The sequence below is a fragment of the Urtica dioica genome, chromosome 7, assembly GCF_054948205.1.
Source record: "Urtica dioica subsp. dioica isolate 48M chromosome 7, U.dioica_male_clone48M_v1_H2, whole genome shotgun sequence".
NCBI classification, from domain to species: Eukaryota; Viridiplantae; Streptophyta; class Magnoliopsida; order Rosales; family Urticaceae; genus Urtica; species Urtica dioica.
In genome coordinates, this window is record NC_142762.1 from 23,421,180 (window position 1) to 23,443,384 (window position 22,205).

General features: G+C 37.0%; 1 long non-coding RNA gene across 3 annotated transcripts in view; it reads right to left on the bottom strand.

Moving 5' to 3' along the window:
• Positions 1-22,205, bottom strand: part of LOC149390477 (uncharacterized) — a 91,626-nt gene that overhangs the window by 67,909 nt on the left and 1,512 nt on the right. The window contains exon 2 of one of the 3 annotated variants that reach the window (XR_016300150.1): positions 21,101-21,332. The exons of the other annotated variants lie outside the window; for them this stretch is intronic. This is a non-coding gene — a long non-coding RNA (uncharacterized LOC149390477). Of the gene's footprint in view, positions 1-21,100; positions 21,333-22,205 lie in introns of those variants that run through there. 3 annotated transcript variants of the gene reach the window in all.

Genomic DNA, 22,205 nt, shown 5'->3' on the forward strand with positions numbered 1-22,205 from the left:
TAACCACTTTATAGAACTCTCACTTTCTATTGCTTCCGAAAACTAAACTGGATCATAATCAATTCCCAAGTCGTATTCTGACTCTTGTAGATAAACCACGTACTCATCAGAAATAACGGATCTATGTTCTCTTACATATCTTCGTAATGCAACTTCTTGTGGTTCATCTATGATAGGTTAATTTAGTTCAACATCATTCAGTGGTGCTTGGTCGTTAATTTGTTGTTCTTGCAAATCATTATCATCGTCAACATGAAAGTGAACAACAACTGGAGAAGAAGGTAGAGGAAAAATTATTTGCACTCTAACTCCTTGAATTGCCACATTACGAGGTTCTAAACTCCCACTAACTTCACTATTTCCAATGACCTTAGCATTTCCAGTTTCGACAATTCTCGTACTATGGTTAGGATAATAGAACCGATACCCTTTAGATTTTTCAGGATAAACAATGAAGAAACCACTAATCTTTCGATTCTTTATTTGGATATATGACCCGAACACTTATGCCACAAGTAAGCAGATGACGATAAAAAAAACATTTAGTACCAATATTATGATGCACAATTAATAGAGTCTCAGCAAAAAGGGTATCGAACTTAAGTTTGTACAAACCATCACAAAGAACACCAAAAAGCATGAAAAGATTTTATTTGAATAAACTGAAATATCCATTTCCCAATTTAAAAGAATACCCAGCTGTATCGAGTTTAAACAAGGAAATCAATGTTGGAATTGATCAAGGGTTAAGAAAAAGTTCAACGCTTCGAGAAAGCGGCGAAATTAAAAAATTTTCTTGAAAACAAGTAAAACGATTTTACTAACCTAGACATAGAGCAAGTGCATATAAATTAAAATTTTAAATGAGCAATACATGTTTACTAATCTTTGAGAAGCTTGAACGTTGAGAAGCCTTCGGAAGGTTGAAACGTTCATCTCCCCTTGCAGCACGTCTTTTCTTTCCTCGGGAACTCGAGCAACCACAAAAGTTTCTATCACTAGAATCACTCGAGAAAGAAATGAATTAGTGTGTGGGCACTTTTAAACACGACGACTCAAGAACAAGTCTCGGAGTCGAAGAGCTAAAATACTAGGTCAAATGTGGACCTAGGTGCCAAAACAAAAACGAAAAGAACTTAGAGAGAGAGAGAGGGAAGGGGGCGGCCACTATTGTAGAGAGAGAAGCTCTCAATCTCTAAAATTGTGGAATGAATAAACAATGAGAACGAGGCCTCTATCTATAGGGGAAGGATTACCTTCAATAAGGTAGTTTCCTCTTCTATAGAATATCACATATTCATGAGCAAAATTTTCTCTTCTCCCAATATAGTCACACGGCCAAACCAATCAAGCAAGTCCTTGGATTTGTTTCCTCTTTTATTTTGCTTCTCCTTGACTTGTGTATGCCGCCCACTTCATTTCCCCTTAGAGGAAATTTGTTTCCTCTTTCTCTTTTGGCAAGTATCTTGATATATTAATGCACAAAATTGGTCTCCCTTTTCTCTTATTTGGACGGCCATCTCTTCTAGAAGGAGTTTCTAGAAGCTTCTTCATTTGTTCATGACAACATAAGAAAGGCCTATTAAGAATTTTCAAGTAAAATTCTATGAAATGAAATTAATCCACAAGGCCCAACAAACTTGTTATAGTCGAGTGATTTAAGTCATCACATGACCATGTCAAAAAATTTATCGACATTCATTTCATCCTATGTACAAAAAGACAAAAATACCCTTTTGACAATTTTCGTAAAACTTGTCTCGTTCTTGTTTTAACTTAGCTTCTAGTTTAACTATTCCTACTCGATGTGATTTGTGACAGTGACCTCATGGATCCAAACGAACATAGCTTGAGCTAAATAATTGGACTCAAAAGTTCACAAATCTTTTCCAAGTTTAGCTTAATGTCAACTGACTCCACTAAAGAGTTGACACTGAGAATCTCTCGGTTCAAATGAATTTATTTTCTACTCAATAATTCAAATAAATTGTGATGAGCAGATCTACTGAATATTATCTATGTTTACCCTTCATGAATATCATCAGCTAGTTAGGATTTACAAAATTACCTTTTTACCCTTCTAGATGTTATTTCCTCAACTCCTTTGCCGCTTGTGAATAAGTTAGAAACAATGTATTGAAGAGGAGCTAACAAGTCACATTGTTTCATCCAAAAGAGTCAAGACTCAATTCGGACACTGTCCACTTCATTTATTCACATCCCAAGGAACAAAGGATGAGGTGATATACATTGCATTTCAGAAATCTTGTACATGAATTCCATATCTATGAGATCTTCACAAAGTTACTCATGACATCTTCAGAACTTAGTACTTCACCAATAGGTCTTGTTAAGAATCACATAGTGAATCCGAACTCTGACTTTCTCAAATGAGAATACGTAAGCTATGAAATGGCATGTCTCATTTCAGGATTGAGGTAAGCATGATGCAATTCATACGTAGTGACTTCGAGACATAAGAGGTTAAATGGTTTGTTCTTATCTTGTATCTAGAAGTGCACTGGTCAATTCAGTACCTTCGGAAGATACCTAGAAGAACTAAAGAGTCTCCAACTCTCAATGTCCCATAACCAGACATCATAGATTCTCATAACAATCGTACTGAGATCAATAGTCCTTTGATCCTTAGATTGCGAATATATAGTTTTAAGTAAACCATGAAGAGTTTGTTCATGCAAATCTACATTTGTCCCTTCATATGTTGTTAGGTTTGTTTATGGACTAAAGACTAAGGTTTTATCATAAAGCTTCACACAAGGAATAATGAATGAACGTTTCAACTTTTATTAGTAAATAAGCAATTACAAGCAAGAGTCTTCGTGAGACTTTATTACATCAAATGTACAAAAGTAAAGACTACAACTCTTCTTGTGGGCACCATTGACAACAATCAAATTGCGAGATACGGAAGGAACATAAAAGTTTGAAAAATGTATAAATGATGGCTAATGTCTAAAATTCAAGGATAAGTTCCAGTTGCTTTAATTGGAATTTGACTCTGTTTCACATGAAGATGAATTCCTCATTTTTGACTTATGGTTTGGGTCGTAAGGAATCCTTGCATAGTATTTGAAACATGAACGATACAACCAAAATAAATCCACCATGTATTATAAGGAACTTTAGCCAAATTTAATTCGAAACATACAAAAGCACAAGGCTTACCCTATCTTTCAAACCATGCCTTACGTTTCAGGCAATCATTCTGATAGTGTCATGTGTTTCCATAGAAATGGCACGTATCTTTGGCTGGTTCCTTCTTATTGATTTAGACAGAAGACTGATTAAGCTTTGAAAATCCTTGCTTGCCCTTTTCCATTATTCTTCCATGGTATTTTTCTAATTCTTTTATGATCAACGAGATTGGCTTAATGATTTCCAGATTTCTTAAGCCTTACTTCCTCTTGAATGAGCATACTTTGCAATTCATGCGCATTCCATTTATCCTTCAAAGTATTGTAATGCACATGAACGTGCCAGCCTTAGGAGGTAAGGAATTACGGATGAACGTTACTAAGAAATTTTCATTCACTTCCATTTCACATGGTCTTCAATCTTTTGCAATGTTCATCATTTCAACGCCATATGGATAGTATGAGAACCATCACATTTCATGGTCTTCAACATACCCATTAGTGCACCAGCACATGACTTATCAGCAGAGTCGGACGGATAGCTATCTTCCACAAATTTCATAAATTCCTTAGCACTTTAGTTTTGTTGAATGTGGAATTAATGTTGTTTTCTACAGTCATTTTTCGCATAAACATTAGGTTTAGTTTGTTCGATCTTTCCCAAGTTTTATGGAAAGATCTATGCTCAGTGTTGCTTTCTTCTGTAAGAACAACGGGTTTCTTACTTAAGAGGGCCAGATAAAGATCCTATTCACCAAGATAAAACTAAATTTGTTCAAACCATTCAGAAAAATGGAGCCCGATGAACTTAAGACGTGGCATGCGATTGACGAGAAATAGAAACATAGGCTACAAAATACGTAATATGCTCACACATTAATGCTTTGAGTAATAAACTTAGTCTATAATATAGATTCAAATACATAAATAAACATAAGTTATATATTGAAGTTACGTTTGGGTGAAACAACAATATATACGATAAGATAACATAATTGATGGTCAAAATATTTTTTCACATAATAAGTAATTGACATGCTTCAATTAGAAATATTTGCAATCTTTGGATTTACTAAACATACCTAACCAAACATATCAATTTACCACGATAATGTTCATATATTATAAAATGAATAATCAACGTTTGGGCGATCCGAAATGTTTTATAATCATGAATTTTAATTTACTCATTATAACTTTAAAATATCATAATATCATTTAACTTAAAAGAAAATTTTATAATTTGATCACTTTGGTGACTAACGAATTATTTATGGATATCAAACTAATCAAACAATATATGATTTGATAAAATAATGTAACTTAAGGCAAAATCGAACTTTAACAAATAGAAAAAATATTCATAAATATATTAAACCTTGATATTCACTTAAAAGGAATCTGTCAATTTTTTTTAATGGGCAATAAAGAATTTACTCTTCAAATTCAATTTTTATGAAAGACAAACGTAATATCATCATAAATGTGATACCATAAATAGTAGGGATAGAAGAAGATCTTTATTTATTGTTATATATTCGTCATCATTCAACAACTTAAGCAATCTTACAGATTTTGAGTTTCGTACCACTCTTTTACCCCCCAAAAATATGCGCATATCGAGTATTGACTTTGTACACGATGAGAAACACAAATTTACATGAGGCCGGTCCGAGTAGAATAGACTCGAGGATCATTTAAAGAAGTTGGTTCGTGGTGAAGTCGTGGTGATTAATATTTTTGTTACCTCGGTCAACGTAGTCGATTCATAGTGAAGTCGTGTCTTGCTTTTCTATTTAGACTCGTTTTATTTGTTGTTTTATTTATTTTAATTAATTTTCATTAGTTGATTTAAAAAATCTCTCATTTACTGTGGAATCAATTTGGGTTAAACTAATGAAATCGTTAAACTAACTAGTCATCACGGGATCGATAGTCGTACTTCACGGACACTATATTAATTGGGCGACAAGTGCTTTTGCGTGTGTGAATTTTTCGCGACAAGGTTTTGGCGAGGTTGCCTTTTATTAATTTAATTTTAACGATATAAATAGTTTGCCATTGCAATTTTATTTCTTTTATTTTTTGTTTTTTAACTTTTGTGTCACACCTATCTTTTGAATGTGCATGCGACATGAGGGTCCATCGACATTTTTTCCATTACATCCCGTGATTGAAAAGACATAGGGGACAACGTGGCAACAAAGACTCTTTTCGAGTATGGCTTGCCGCCGGACAACACGACACAATTGGGCTTTGTTCTCCAGGTCATTGCAGAAAATAAAAATTTCGAGATCAAGATGGGCGTAATCTACATGGTTCAACAAGCTTAATTCGTGGGCTTGCGCACAGAAGATCCCCAAGACCATATCACGAACTTCGTCGAGATAAGCAACACATTCAAGCTCCACACCATCTCTGATGAAACTATCCCCCTCCGCCTCTTCTTGTTCTCTCTACAAGAGTATGCCAAAGCTTAGCTCTACTCTCTTCCGTCGGGCTCCATCAATGGGCGGATTTGCGCACGAAGTTCATCTCCAATTTTTTCGCCTTCGAGAAGATGCACGAAAATGCAACGAGATCTACTCGTTCACGCAACACAAACGGAGTCTCTTTACAAAGCATGAGCGCGCTCCAAAGAGCTCGAGCGAAATTGGGCCAACCACGAAATCCAAGGGTGGATGATGGTGCAAATATTATGCGGAGGCCTCTCTCCACGTCTCGCATCCTCATTAACATCGGTTCGGGAAGGTCATTCTTTCATAAGACCGAAGATGAGGCCCACGCCAACCTCGAGGAGCTCGCCTACATCAAAGGCTCTGGTCAAACCATGGCTAGGCAAATGGCCAACACACATTTCAAAGAGAGATGGAGGAAGATTGGAGATATTGAGCGCGGCGATGAAAAAGAAGATCCACCACCGCCTTAGCGTAGAGGCGACGTGTAGGGGCGTTCGACCACCCCCGCGAGGTAAGTTTTATTTCTCGCATATTTTTTTATGGCTCTACATTGAGGACAATATATTAAGTTTGGGGGGATGAACTGCTTTGTGGAAAACTCTTGTTAGATTATATTGTTTTTATTTATTTTTATTTTCTTAATTTTTTTTTTGGTGATTCTTGTTAGTAGGTGTGTTTAAGTGTTTTTTTCATGTCGATTGTCTATGATATCATTTTTTTGGAAGAAATCTAGTTTGAGTCAATTTTGAAATTTTTTGTGCGTCATTTTGATTGACTAGTGGTTTGAGAAGCACGGTTTTGGTTGATTTTTATCTATTATGCACACGTCACGGGGTTTTGAGGAGTCTCTTACTAGTTCGATCATTTTTTTAACTGTCTTTTAGCTCACAAACAGTAAGAATCACTCTAGCCCTCTTCGAGGTGAAATGACTTGACATGAACCTAGAAAAAATTATATAGGCTTTCATTTGGACCGACCAGAGCCAAAAAATCTGACTCGTACTACTCTCATTAAGCACCCTTTTGAAAGAAGCCGAGAAATTTTCCCTTTTTCAATCCAAGTGAGTAAAATACTAGCCGATAATGTTTGAAATCCCTCAAAGACTCCCGTTAACTTAGCGAATCTTGAGCGGCATTTTGAGTGAATTTTTGTGATCTATTTTGTATTTTGTTTGATTAGTTTCTATGTGTTTCATAGTTAATTAGTCACCACTTTGGTGATTGTTTGTTTTCATTTTTATTGTTTGTATCAAAGAAAAGAAAAAAAAAAGACCAAGAAAAAATAGAAAAAAGAGAAAAAGAAAGAAAGAAAATTAAATTACAAAAAAAAAGAGTGTATATTATTGTTGTTTTTTTTTATTTATAGTGTTTGGTGTGGCGTTCAGTGACATTAGTTATAGAGACTAGATCGATGTTCAGTCGAAGTTTAATCTAGGGGGGGCATTAAGAAATAAAGAGTCGGAAAAAGGAAACGTTCTCGAGAGGCGATACTTTGTGCCATGAACGTGGAAAAGTTGAGTAAAAAAAACATGTGAGGGTTTAAGATTTTCGGTGAGAATTGATTTCCTAAATTACCGTTAACCCTAGCCTAACATTACAAGCCGTCCAATTGATTTCCGAGGCAAGTGTATTGCATTAGTGGAGAGTGACTGGAGAAAAGCATTATGGTGTTCGATTCATGCATATCTAATTTATTTTGAGCATTTCACATTAGAAGACATGAATGAACTTTCGAACGAACTACTCTCTATTTCGTGACATATTCTACAAACACACACGGGGAATCTTGAACGGGAACGTGTTGCAATGGCCGCTTAGTCAATCTTTTGTCGTTTATTTCATTTGTCAATTGACTCAGGTTAATAAATTTTTGATAGGTTGAGGCATTTAACTAACACTTGACACTGGTGTTAAGTATTGTCAACGGTGCCCACAAGAAGAGTTGTAGTCTTTATTTTGTACATTTGATGTAATAAAGTTTCACGAAGACTCTTGCTTGTAATTGCTTATTCAATAATAAAAAGTTGAAACGTTCATTCATTCTTCCTTGTCTGTTTCAAGCTTTATGATAAAACATTAGTCTTTAGTCCATAAACAAACCTAACAACTTACGAAGTGACAAATGTAGATTTGCATGAACAAACTCTTCGTAGTTTTCTTAAAACGATATATTCGCAATCTAAGGGTCAAAGGACTATTGACCTCAGTACGATTGTTAGGAGAATCTATGATGTCTAGTTATGGAGCATTGAGAGTTGGAGACTCTATAGTTCTTCTAGGTATGTTCCAAAGGTACTGAATTGACCACTGCACTTCTAGAGACAAGATAAGAACAAACCATTTAATCTCTTATGTCTCGAAGTCACTACGTATGAATTGCATCGTGCCTTAATCCTGAAATTAGACATGCCATTTCACAGCTTACGTATTCTCATTTGAGAAAGTCAGAGTTCGGACTCACTATGTGATTCTGAACAGGGCCTATTGGCGAAGTACTAAGTTGTGAGAATGTCATGAGTAACTTTGTGAAGATCTCATAGATATGAAATTCATGTACAAGATTGCTGAAATGCAATGTATATAACCTTTTGTTCCTTGGAGTGTGAATAAATGAACTGGCCAGTGTCCAAATCGAGACTTGACTCTTTTGGATGAAACAATGTGACTTGTTAACTCCTCGTCAATACATTGTTTCTAACTTATTCACAAGCAACAAAGGAGTTGAGGAAATAACAGCTAGAAGGGTAAAATGGTAATTTTGTAAATCCCGAGTAGCTGATGATATTCATGAAGGGTAAACATTGATAATATTATGTGGATCCACTCATTAAAATTAGGTTGAATTCTTGAGTAGAAAATAAATTCATTTGAACCGAGAGATTTTCAGTGTCAACTTTTTAGTGGAGTCAATTGACATAAGCTAAACTTTGAAAAAGTTTGTAAACTTTTGAGTTCAAGTATTTAGCTCAAGGTTTGTTCATTTGGATCCATGAGGTCAATATCACAAATCATATCGAGTAGGAATAGTTAAACTAGAAGCTAAGTCAAAACAAGAAAGAGACAAATTTTACGAAAATTGTCAAAAGGGTATTTTTGTCTTTTTGGACATAGGATGAAATGAATGTCAATAAATTTGTTGACAAGGTCATTTGATGACTCAAAACCACTCGGCCAAGTTTGAATTAATTAGGTCTTGTAGATGAATTTCATTTCAAAGAATTTTATTGAAAATTCTTAATGGGCCTTTTTCATGTTGTCATGAACAAATGAAGAAGCTTCTAGAAGCCCCTTCAAGAGAGCCTCTTGGGCGCCCATCACCCAAAGAAAGAGAGAATATTTTGTGCATAAATGTATCAAGATACTTGCCAAAAGAAAAAGAGGAATAAATTTCCTATGCATGGCATAAGGGAATTCGGCCAAACAAGTCAAGGCAAGGCAATGGAACAAAAGAGGAAACAAATCCAAGCCTTCTAAAAGGCTCCCTTGGACGTGTGACTCATGAAGGAATAAGGCAATATTTGCTCATGAATATGTGATATTCTATATAAGAGGAAACTACATTGTTGAAGGTAAAGCCTTTCCTATAAATAGGGGCCTCATTCTTCACATTTCATTCATCCAAAGTCTTAGAGATTGAGAGCTTCTCTCTCTAGCTTGGCTGCCCCTCTCTCCTTCTCTCTCTAAGTTCTTTTCGTTTTTGTTTTGGCACCTAGGTCCTCATTTGACCTAGCGTTTTTAGCTCTTCGACTTTGAGACTTGTTCGTTTTTAGTGTAACTTATATGGTCCGTTTATCATTTATTGTCTAATTTAATTTGTTGCTTGAGGAGAAGCAAAGGTTTAAGTTTTGGGTATCTTATGAGTTTGTTTCTTACGTAGGAATCCACTCTTTTCGGCTTAAATCTAGCTCATTATTAAGTGTATTGACAGTTATTTTGAGGTTTTCATGAGAGTTTCAAGTTTCAATGGAGCTAACTCTAAGCTCGCATGAGTCAAAACGGAGCGAAACGGTATATTTTCAATGGCATCAACTTCGGGAGTCATAAAGTCAACCTCCACCCAGTGAGATGGCTGAAGCAGAGCTCGATGTATCACGTTGTTGAGCGCAGTCCGATGAATCTTTAGCACGGCGCGGTCGACGCTAATGCGACAAAAATTTCTCGTTCTTTAGCGAATATAGTCCATTAGATCCCATTTAATGGCCCATATGGCCCCAAAAATATATACTCGACATTTGTAACATAATAACACATATTTCCTTTCTTTTTACTTTTTCGCTAGTGTTTGGCTAGTAAAGAGGTTTTAGAGGAAAAAGTGGATTCTTAACGGAATTGACACCCCGACGAGTTCTTCTTCTCCAAATTAAGTCTTTCTTCTTTATTCTTCCCTTTTTATTTATTTTGTTGCTTTAAAATATTGCTAAACATATATTTTTTTATTTAATATGAATCCGTTTTTTTTTATTGTTTGTTCTCACTACTACAAAACTAGGATTCTACAACGCTTAAAAACAGTTGTAGAATGATTCTACAACGCTTCTTAAGCGTTGTAGAATCCTGCGTTGTAGAAGCTTCTACAACGCTTAAAAATCCGTTGTACAATCCAACAGCTTTCTACAACGCTTAATTATCCGTTGTAGAAACTAAGATTCTACAACGGATTTTTAAGCGTTGTAGAAGCTTCTACAACGGTTAGAATCCATTGTGTAATTTTTAAATATTTTCAAACATCTCGCCGCGGCGAAGTATAATTCTCGCCGCGGCGACATATTCTACAACGGATCTTCAATCCGTTGTAGAATCACTTCGCCGCGGCGAGAAATATACGTCGCCGCGGCGAGTTATTTGCCGTGGCGAGGTACGTTCCAAGCCGCGGCGACAACATTTGTTGGAATCGATCTAGGGTTTAAGAAAATAATTAACGCTTCGGGAAGCGGCGGAATTTTAAAAATTTTCTTTTACAAGTAAAAACAGTTTTTACTAACCTAGACAAAGTGCAAGTACATGTAATTAAAACTAATATGAGCTAAGAAGTTTACTAACCTTTCTTGAAGCTTGAACTTTGAGAAGCTTTTGGAAAGTTTGCAACGCTCGTCTCCCCTCGCAGCACATCTCTCTTTCTTTCCTCGGCACCTCGAGCAACCACGATAGTTTCTATCACTAAATCACTCGAAATAAAAGGAATCAGTGAGTGGGCACTTTTAAACACTACGACTTAAGAACGAGTCTTGAAGTCGCAGAGCTAAACACTAGGTCGAGTGAGGACCTAGGTGCCAAAACAAGAAAAATCGAAAATAAACTTAGAGAGAGAGAGAAGAGGGGCGGCAACCACAAGTTCTAGAGAGAGAAGCTCTCAATCTCTAACTTATGTGGAATGAATAAAATGAGGGGAATGAGGGTCCTATTTATAGGAGAAGGGTTGGCCTTGGAAAGAAGTAGTTTCCTCTTATTTTCCAAGCCTTTATGAGCAACCCTTTATTTCCCATTCCTATCCAAGTCACACGGCCACATAAGCCTTCATGACACCTTGGATTTGTTTCCTCTTTTATTTTTCTTCTCCCTTGACTTGTCTTGGTCGAAATTCCCATTGCCTTGAATAGGAAATTTGTTTCCTCTTTTTCTTTTGGCAAGTATCTTCATACATTGATGCACAAAAGGAACTCTCTTTCTCTTTGGGTAGTGGGCGCCTATTATGCTTTAGAAAGGCCTTCTAGAAGCTTTTCCATTTGTTCATGACAAAATGAAAAAGGCCCATTAAGAATTTTCAATAAAATTCTTATGAAATGAAATTAATTCACAAGGCCCAATGATCAAGTCATGGCCGAGTGACATTAAGTCATCAAATGAACTTGTCAAAAAATTTATTGACATTCATTTCATCATTTGTCTCAAAAGACAAAAATACCCTTTTAACTATTTTCGTTCTTGTTTTGACTTAGCTTCCAGTTTAACTATTCCTATCGATGTGATTCGTGACAGTGACCTCATGGACCCAAATGAACAAAGCTTGAACTAAACACTTGGACTCAAAAGTTCACAAACCTTTTCCAAGTTTAGCTTAATGCCAACTGACTCCACTAAAGAGGTGACACTGAAAATCTCTCGGTTCAAATGAATTTATTTTCTACTCAAGAATTCGACCTAATTATGATGAGCGGATCCACTGAATATTATCTATGCTACCCTTCATGAATGTCATCAGCTAGTCGAGATTTACTAAATTACCATTTTACCCTTCTAGCTGTTATTTCCTCAACTCCTTTGTCGCTTGTGAATAAGTTAGAAACAATGTATTGCCGAGGAGCTAACAAGTCACATTGTTTCATCCAAAAGAGTCAGGACTCAATTTGGACACTGGCCAGTTCATTTATTCACACTCCAAGGAACAAAGCATGAGGTGACATACATTGCATTTCAGCAATCTTGTACATGAATTCCATATCTATGAGAACTTCACAAAGTTACTCATGACAGACTCACAACTTAGTACTTCACCAATAGGCCTTGTTCGGAATCACATAGTGAGTCCGAACTTTGACTTTCTCAAATGAGAATACTAAGGTGTGAAATGGCATGTCTCATTTCAGGATTAAGGTAAGCATGATGCAATTCATACATAGTGACTTCAAGACATAAGAGGTTAAATGGTTTGTTCTTATATTGTCTCTAGAAGTGCACTGGTCAATTCAGTACCTTCGGAAGATACCTAGAAGAACTATAGAGTCCCCAACTCTCAATGCCTCATAACCAGACATCATAGATCCTTCTAACAATCATACTGAGGTCAATAGTCCTTTGACCCTAAGATTGCGAATATATCGTTTTAAGCAAACTACGAAGAGTTTGTTCATGCAAATCTACATTTGTCTCTTCGTAAGTTGTTAAGTTTATTTATGGACTAAAAGACTAAGGTTTTATCATAAAGATTCAGACAAGGAAGATTGAATGAACGTTTCAACTTTTTATTAATGAATGAATAGTTACAAGCAAGAGTCTTCGTAAGACTATATGACATCAAATGTACATAAATAGACACTACTACTCTTCTTGTGGGCACCATTGACAACAACATTCTACAACGGATTGTCAAGCGTTGTCGAATCAACTCGCCGCGGCGAATATTACACTTCGCCGCGGCGACGTCAAATCTTAGCCGCGGCGAGATTATTCTACAATGGATAATTATGCGTTGTAGGAAGGCGATGAATTTTTTTTTAAAACTCGCCACGGCGAGACTAAGATTTCTAATTTGCCTGCTCTCGGTATCTTTTCTCGCCGCGGCGAATAATATTTCCCGCCGCGGCTCGAATTACTTGCCGCGGCGAGAAGTATAGTTCGCCGCGGCGAGAATAATTTATTTTCAATCCAAAATCTGTTTTTACACGATACTAGCACCTGAAAATAATCTTCAATACAAAAAAATATCTAATATATACATTCATCTTCAAATATCCTCATCTTTAAAACATTCAAAATCTAATATATACATCTACAACCAATCCATAATTCAATAAAAAAAACTAGCTAATCATCACAGTTAATAAATGTTTGTACATAACTTACCCATTCTTCCCTAACTCTCTCTAAATCGTCCTTTGTATAGGATTTATTATTTTCTAATTTTCCTACACCTCCTACGACTATATCACGCATATAAGAAATCACAAAATACCCGCATTCCGTGTTTCCCGTTTGTCTCGGAGCGTCCCAAGCCTTGATGTACGTTGATTGCCCGTTACTATGGGCGTTTTGATGCTCGAGCTTGAAATCAACAAGAACCCTATATAACACGGAGATTATAAGAGAAAACACATCTAGAACGATTTATAATAAAAATTATTTAAGAAATCAAAATACTACCTTTTTATCAATCAATTTAAATCGATTAGAATTTTATTTCTCAACGGGTCAAAGAACATAGCGTTATTTCTCCAAAGGTCGAGGACAACGAGCATCCAATGCGCACCTTTGTTATACGGCATCAAAACTAATTCACCAAATTTGCAATCTCGTACCACGTTTCCAACGTCCTTGACTCGTTTTGACAAATAAGCCTCCTCGTCGTCATTTTCGATATACGAACTTAAGCTCGGATTTATAGAACAATAATTTCGAGTCTTCTTCGCATTTTCTAGCCTCGAGCGTAGATAGCTATGACAAACAAATATTTAGTTGATCAAAACACTAAATATTGAATATTGATATTAAAAAACGCATATAAAGAAAACTCTTACTCCATATAAACCGTTATGCTCCCCGCGCCAATTTCCAAGTATTGCAAAAAATCAGAAATGTCTTCAAAGGACACCGGAATCGGGATAGCCGCGAGACTTGGACTAACATTGACCATAATCACATCCCCTTCCGGTAACATTACTTTGTTGGCATGTTGAGCGAGCAATCGATACTTGGGATTAATCACCTTGTACGGAATCTTCTTAGCATCATCGATGCTAGCTTCACTCTCAAAACCGAGCTTTGAGAGTTGTTTGACAACCGGACCGCGAATCTCTATTCCCGTGTCCATTTCCATGAGTCTCTTCGGCCACGAGACAAACCCGCCTATAGCATCTTCAATGGTTTGAGCTTCTTCGGTGGGAATTGGCAATTTTGCTTTTTTAATCAAAACCCCCAAAACGGCCACGCCTAAATTTCCTTCCTCCAAAGGTGAGAAATGAACTACGCCTCCATTCATGTACGCTCGCCCATTTGCAACATGAATTGTGCCTCCGAACTCGGTGTCATCAATGAAAAGAAGACACTCGACGCTTTCATCCGAACTCGGTGTCACCGGCTTGGTTGGATTCAAAGAGCAACTAGCACGAACACTATTGGATTTTTCCACAACAATAGGATCGATCTTCGGACGATCATCAACAATGATAGGATCGATCTTCGGACGATCATCAACATCGTCGTGTTCTAAGCGAATCAAGAATTTTATCAATAACTTAATACCAAAACATTTATCTTTAATAAATAGATAAAAAAAAATTAAACCTACCTAAAGAGACCGCTTCATTGACGTGTTCTTCAACATTTGCCATCTTTTTATCATCAACAACCTTCGCGTTGAGATTCTCTTCCACTTGCTCGACACTAGGCGACTCGATATTAATGCTACCATTTCCACCGAAGGCCTACATCACCAAAGACTTTAACTCGCTCATTTCCCGACGCATCTTCATTACTTCTTCGTTGGGCGTTGGAGGAACAAAGTACTTAAAACGCGACGTGTGTTTGGATTGACCGCAAACTCGCGACGTTCCCAAAGCTTCTTGCAAAACACTCTTTCCCGATTCCGGCAACCATGTCCCTTGCGATGCTTGTTGTGATTACGTTTTCTACACATAAAATTATTTGAAAATAAAATTACAAGGTTAATTGTTATAACAAAGGTAAAGAACTTACGATTTTTTCTCCCATCAATTTGTCTTTCTCATCCTTGTAGTTATCTACGTCTTTCATTCGCGAGTCAATCCAAAGTTCCTCTTTCGTAGGCCATTCCCCCGTTTCGTCATGCTAGTAAGAAGTAATTATATAATAAATTAAAAAATAATTGCAACATTTGAAATAACTAAAAGAAAAAAATGAATCTAACCTTTTCTTGATCAAGCTTTCGATATCCATTTCGGCCCGTTCGAGATTTGTACACACTTTTTCCGATATTTGATTTCCCATGTTCCGATGTTTGTTTGAACATTTCGGTTCGTCTATACTCAACAAATGCTATCCAATCTTCTTCGGTGATTGAAGTACAGAACAACACCTGGATACGATCCTCGTCGAGAGTGGTGAAGTGCTTGATCGGATAGAGACGAGCGCAAACAAAGTAAATCCACGCTTTAGCGATCCTGGTGAGTTGGTCACGCTTGAGTACCCTTTTTCCTTTTTCAGTGACCCAATCCTCTCCCGGAATGCACAACACCCGCGACATCTCCTCATGGCTGCAACTTCTTAGCCATTCTCGATAGCCCTCGTTCTCGAAAGGCACATCTGGGGTCCCAAGAAGATCGTTGATAGCTTCGACACTCATATCGACCGGTTTCCCACGGACCGTCACAACATCACCTTGGGAGTCCGGCAAGTTTGCGTAGAATTCGTACACGAAGTTGACGTTCGAATCGAACTCGGGTACAACACAGTACCTCCCCCAATCATGACCAACTATGCTGTTGCGGATTAGCTTTCCTATATCCGACGTATTGCTTACATTGAATCCTCTCTCATGGATAATGTTACGCGGCAAGATTTTGTCGTAGCGTTCCTCCGCGACCTTGCTAGTAAAGATACTCGAGTTGTATTCCTCTTCGGGAGACTGTTGACGAGGTCGCTTGCTTTTTCCTTTACTCTGACCTCTGGAAGAGCTCGGAGCCTTGGAGGCCGTGTTTTTAGTTCGACGCATTTTCAAGCTCCTACAAAACATAATCATAAACAATTCTACAATTAACATATAACAAATTATATATCAATTCCAAGAATATATATTTAAACATGACAAATTAAAACAATTCCAACAATCACAAATAATTCATAAACAATTCGACCAATCACAAATTCATGAACAATTCGATCAATCACAAATTCATAAACAATTCAATCTCAACATTAATATACATAACCATTTTAACCACTAACCTATGTAACAATATGTCAAACACAATCCGGACATTTCAATTTAACTCAAATTCTCATTCAAATTCATTCATATCAACAAAACCCTAATTTCACTAAATTCACTCATTCAAATTCCACTAACCTAAATTCACTCATTCAAATTCCACTAACCTAAACCCTAATTTCTTGTTCTAAAAAGAGAAAATCAAACAAAACCCTAAATTTGTGAATTAAAAAAATCAAACTATATGCAATTCGGGTAAACAACAAGAAATCCATATCAACAACACGAAATTAAAGCAATATACACCTTAAAAAACTTTAAAAATCATACCTTACAATGAGGCGGCAAGAGAGAGAGAGAGAGAGGCGTGAGAGGAAGCACGGCGAGGACTCGGCGAGAGAAAAATGGCGGCGAGGACAAGGCGAGAGAGAGTTGGCGGCGAGGACAAGGCGACGGCGAGATTTTGGGGCGGCGAGGACGTGGCGAGGGATTTTGAAAGAAAAAACTGGAGAGATGCGGCCGAAAATGGTTGTCTCGTGTGTGGGTATTGGAAAAAATGAGAAAAAAAACTGAAAACGGTCTTTTATAGTGAAAACCTAAAAACCCTCGCCGCGGCGAACATATGTCTTCGCCGCGGCGAGGTGTTCCTACAACGGATATTATAACCGTTGTAGGAATGTCTCGCCGCGGCGAGATTCCTCAGTCGCCGCGGCGAGACAGTTTCTTAAAAAACTGCTTGGCCACGGTATCCACCTCGCCGTGGCGAAATTATGTCGCCGCGGCGAGAAATATTTATCGCCGCGGCGAATAGATTCTACAACGCTTGTAACAAGCGTGGTAGAAAGTGTCGCCGCGGCGATGTTGAAATTGTGCCGCGGCGAGGCCCATCCTTCTACAACGCTTTTACCATGCGTTGTAGAATAACTAAGTTTCTACAACGCTTAGCTTTAAGCGTTGTAGAAACCATCAGATTCTACAACGCTTATCCATAAGCGTTGTAGAAACACCGAGATTCTACAACGCTTAGCCATAAGCGTTGTAGAAACACTATGTTTCTACAACGCTTATGTTAAGCGTTGTAGAATCCCTAGTTTCTACAACGCTTATGTTAAGCGTTGTAGAAAGTGGGTTGTATAATCCAACATTTGTAGTAGTGTCTCTTGCTTTTGATTAATATTTTATTCTTAGCTTTAATTATGAATTCTTGTAGTGGCTAGATTTTTATGGGGTTCCAATGTATCCCGAGTTGACACGCATTTTTATGGGTTCCGATGTATCCGGAGCCGATACTCAATGCGTGATGATTCTATAATTTTGTCTATTGTTCATTCCCATTTATGTTTGCTTGATTATTGGCCGTGCTTGTTGTTGTTAATTCATGGATTATTTGCTACCTTTGAATTATTGTATAGGATTGTTTTCTATTCGAACGAGAGTAAATTATCATCCTTTTCTATAGTTATCATGATCGACCTAGGTTAGTTGAAAACTCTAGACGAGAGTGCAATCATTTGAATTCTTGTTCTTCATGCGTGTAATGAATTTAATACGATTAGAGGCCGAGAGGATAACAATCCGTCAATTGCATAAGTTTGTTAGAATATTTGAGAGAGACTAGTAAATATGTTAGAAAGAGTGAGATTATTAACATAGAAACAAGACAACAATAGACAAAATAGGGATAGCCAACGTAGTCAGTTCGTGGTGAAGTCGTGACCCTAGTTTTCTATTTGATTAAACTCGTGTTATTTGCTATTTTATTTATTTTAAGTTTTTCTTTAGTTGATTTAAAACCATCACACATTCAGTTTACAATCAATTTGTGTCAAACTAATGAAGTCCTTATAATAACTAGTTCTCGTGGGATCGATATTCGTACTTCTCATACACTTTATTATTTGGGCGACACGTGCGCTTGCATGTGTGGATTTTTCTTAACATTAATATAAATAAAATAAATTTAGAAAATTATATTTCTAATTTTGACATAAAATATGGTGAGAGTAGAAAGAAAATAAATTATAAAATAAAATAAATTTTGACTCATCTTGTGTTGTTAATTATTTCGGGTCAAAGGTTTTATAATAAGAAATTAGACTTAGGAGTAAGCACTAATGTTTTTGTTTGTTGATTTACTCATATATCACTTTAGGTTGCCGTGAAGAAATACTTAATATTCTTGAAGTGAGTCTATCATTTTATGGCAAACTGGCAACGTAGCCATTATGAAACATGATTTTTTCTTTCTAACGTACGTTTGGTTAATTTTGCAATCTAGCCATTTACCATAATAAACGAACATAAAATACCTGATTTACCCCTATCAAATTATGTAATTTTATCTCAGAATTGTTAATTAGGTGATTGTAAATATAAAAGGAAGGGGATTGAATTAGTCAATGTAACTAATTGAAGGAACATATATTCGGTATTGATTTTTAAAAGGAAATTTTTTTTTTCCAAAATAATATTAAAAGTTGTTGAGTAATTAATGAGTACGTGTGTCATTAAATGCATATGTAATAGTCTTTCTCTTCTTTATTCAAATCTCATTTGAATTGGTTTATTTATATAAATTATCTCAGTTGCGGTTTATTTATGTTAATTTACAGATTAGTTCAAAATAAACAAAAATTAACGAGTAGTTTATTTATGTTAATTTACATATTAGTTCAAAATAAACAAAAATTAAAGTGTACGTAACAAATTGATATCGTGATTAAATGAGCGATATATTTCAAAATTTAACATTAAAACATAATAAAATATAATCCCTAAAAACTGGGAATTCGAATTTCATCTTGTAGAGCCTAAAAAATATCACGAGCAATATTGTTTTCCTTCCCATTAAACTAGCCTGCAAAATAGGAAAGTCAACTATTTAGATTTAAATATGTGCGTTAATTAAATAAAAAAGCTACAAATTAAAATTTCCGGAAATTAATTAAAATTTTTGAAATAATGTGACAAAAAATTTTAAAAACGTGGGCTAATGTTTTTTTTCTTTACAAAATCAAGTGAAGGTTATATTGGTAACTATCATTTCCTATAATTTTGACACGTCATCTTTTTGGGCTAGATTTGAAACTAGTGCGAAACGTGGGCTAGATCACAATTGTAACGTTTGAAGTGGCTTAGTTCAACTAATTTTTCATCATTTTATATCTATTTGTGGGCAGCAAAAACATATTCATACAGGATCGTCTCCAATTACAAACAATTAAAAAAGAGAGAAAAGAAATGAGGGTATGTCGTATGCAAAATTTGAGAGATTTCTTGAGTCTGTGTAAGCGTTTGTCCCCCTTAATGGTTTTGAAGACAAATAGAAATGTTAAAGGACTATTAGAGCAATTAAGTGAAAAAAAATAGAAATGTTAAAAAGACTATTAGAGCAATTAAGTAAACAAAAGGGTAATGGTGATTTTGATACCCCACAAAGCATACAACTAATGCAAAATAGTTCTCAATCGAATCCTTGCTAAAGATATACCCTGATAATATACAAGGACACCTGTTTACAAACAAAAAAGGAAAGAGAATGGAAGTTGGGTTTCCGGAACAAGGATCCGAATGTAAATTAATGAAGGAAATTAAATCTACATACCATAAATATTAAGGATTCATGCATGAACAATTCGTATATAATGGCGTCATTAGCAACATGTATCCCCTATGAAAACAGAAACAAAAAGAAGAAGTACAAGATTAGAGTAATTTAGTCTTCAATAAGCAATGGACAAGTACACAGCCCTAGTCCTCATACTCCTCGTGACACTCCTGATAGCAGACGAGTCATTGCTGAACTTCGTAACGATGGACCCCTCGGCGAGACAGAGAAGCCTACGAGGCATAACGGCGTCTCCAAAAGAATTCTCGACGAGACAAGGAAACTCATGAGGCGTAACGGCATCCTTGACGGATAACTTGGCAAGACAGAGAAGCCCACGAAGCATAACAATGTCCCCGATGGTCTCCTCAGTGAGAGGAGTAAATGGCATCCCCGACAGACCCCTTACTAATACAGAAAAGCCTGCGAGGTGTAACGGCGTCCTTGACGAAGCCCTCAGTGAGACTGAGAAATTCACGGGACCATATCCACGAACTTACAAAGCAAGACGATCTGACAATCTCGAGAGGCTAGCTGATCCGAAGACCTTGCGACGCAATCCAACACGATCTCGCGATCTTATTTGACTAGAGATGAGTTTTAGACACCCCATCTTAAATAGTAATCGAACTAATGTGCGTCAGAGAGCGCGCCGAGAGAAAATCTTCCGCGTTCCTTTAGTTTGCAGTCTTCGTTTTCTCTGGTGAAAGATGATGAAACCAATTTTCGACGAGCCGAGGACGACGAATATGGAGACTCTACCACCTTTTAACACATGTTCGGTCATATGGTCAATTCCTAGGTCAAACCATGTGTAGTTCTGAATGTTGATCCCAAAACGGCATTGATAATGGAGATTTTTTTTTTGTTTGTGTAAGCATCCCCTTGAATAGTTCTTTTGTTTGCATTTTACAATGGTAGTATTTGGAGTGAGGTGATGAGGCCATGCCTTGGCAATTATTTGAAACCTATATTTATACCTCGTACGTACCAGTCTTTGTTTTAGTAACTGCATAATATGTTTTTTTAGGCGTATCTTCTAAATTTACGTGCTATGGAAGTTACCGTTTCTTGTTATAATGTGGCCACTTTCTTATTTCTATGACCTTACAACATCTCTCCTCTTCAAAGTTCTTCTTGTAAGGATTGATCGTTATTTCAAACAAAGAAAGAGCATGCTGCGTAATGAAACTGTCACGACCCGCGAGCTTCAGCTCGCCCACGAGCCGTGACCGATCAACTCCAATATCATACATATTAAACAATAGATCATAATACTTTTATATATATTAAAATAGTTTGCGAAAATCCGGGGAAATTTTTCGCTTTTATAACTTAGAGTCTTATAGCGACTCCTATACAAATACATTCCGGAATGTTTTAACAAAAGATACTAACCCCCGGTTAAGAAACCCCATAGCCCATAGGTCAAGGCAATACGTGCTCGGTCTCGGTCTTCGATCTCGTTTTCCGCTTACAAGCTTTTTCCTTATCTACATTACCAAGGGTCATAAAGCTATGAGTCGATTGACTCAGTAAGCGGGAGTCTAACCTATGAAAGAAAACATCTAATGCAGAGCCATGTGACGTGCAAATAATCCCATAAGAATGCAGGATGCCATTGCCGCTAATTCTCTAGCATGCATAATGTGTGATCACATCCTAGCTAATACTTGTCACTCCGCAAGGTCCTACATTTCTTTGTTCTAACCTCCGGAATGGCAAGAGACCAACTTCAGGCTTCGAGCAGCCGCCTTCCGCTGGCCTAGAGTTTTCGTTTTGTCTGGGATCCACTAGTGGTACCATTTCCTTCTCATTAGGACGTCCGCGCCTACTGGGCTCTTGACGGCAATGAGCTCGCGAATCGCGACCTTCACCCATTCCGCCGTACGGTGCCTGCATCAGCTACCGTCGAGTCTCCAGTCCCACAATGAGCTCGCGAATCGCGACCTTCACCCATTGTGTAAAGAGTACTCAGCGCACGGATTTCTAAATCCGCTTCATACAAGTCAGTGACTTGTAGGTACCACCGACAACGTTTTTAATCTTTGGGTACTCTAGCGTATAGAGTACACAACTAAGCATATACAGGAGAGCGTCTCGGGTTAAATCCCGAAAGAATTATTGTTTCCCTTTCATGCTCGTTAAGTGTTTTAGGTTGAAGACCCAGGACGTGACTCCTGGTACTTCTACCCTCGGCTCGAATCCGAGAGTCCAACTTGCTCTCCTGTCACCTCAGATCTAGCCAAAGCCTATGGTTAGCAGAGGGATCTAACTACAACAAAGTAGCAACGTGACTGGTTCAAGTTAGCGTTTGAACCTATGAGTAAAAACCCTACTAAAATTTTCCATAAAGAGTGGCCGAA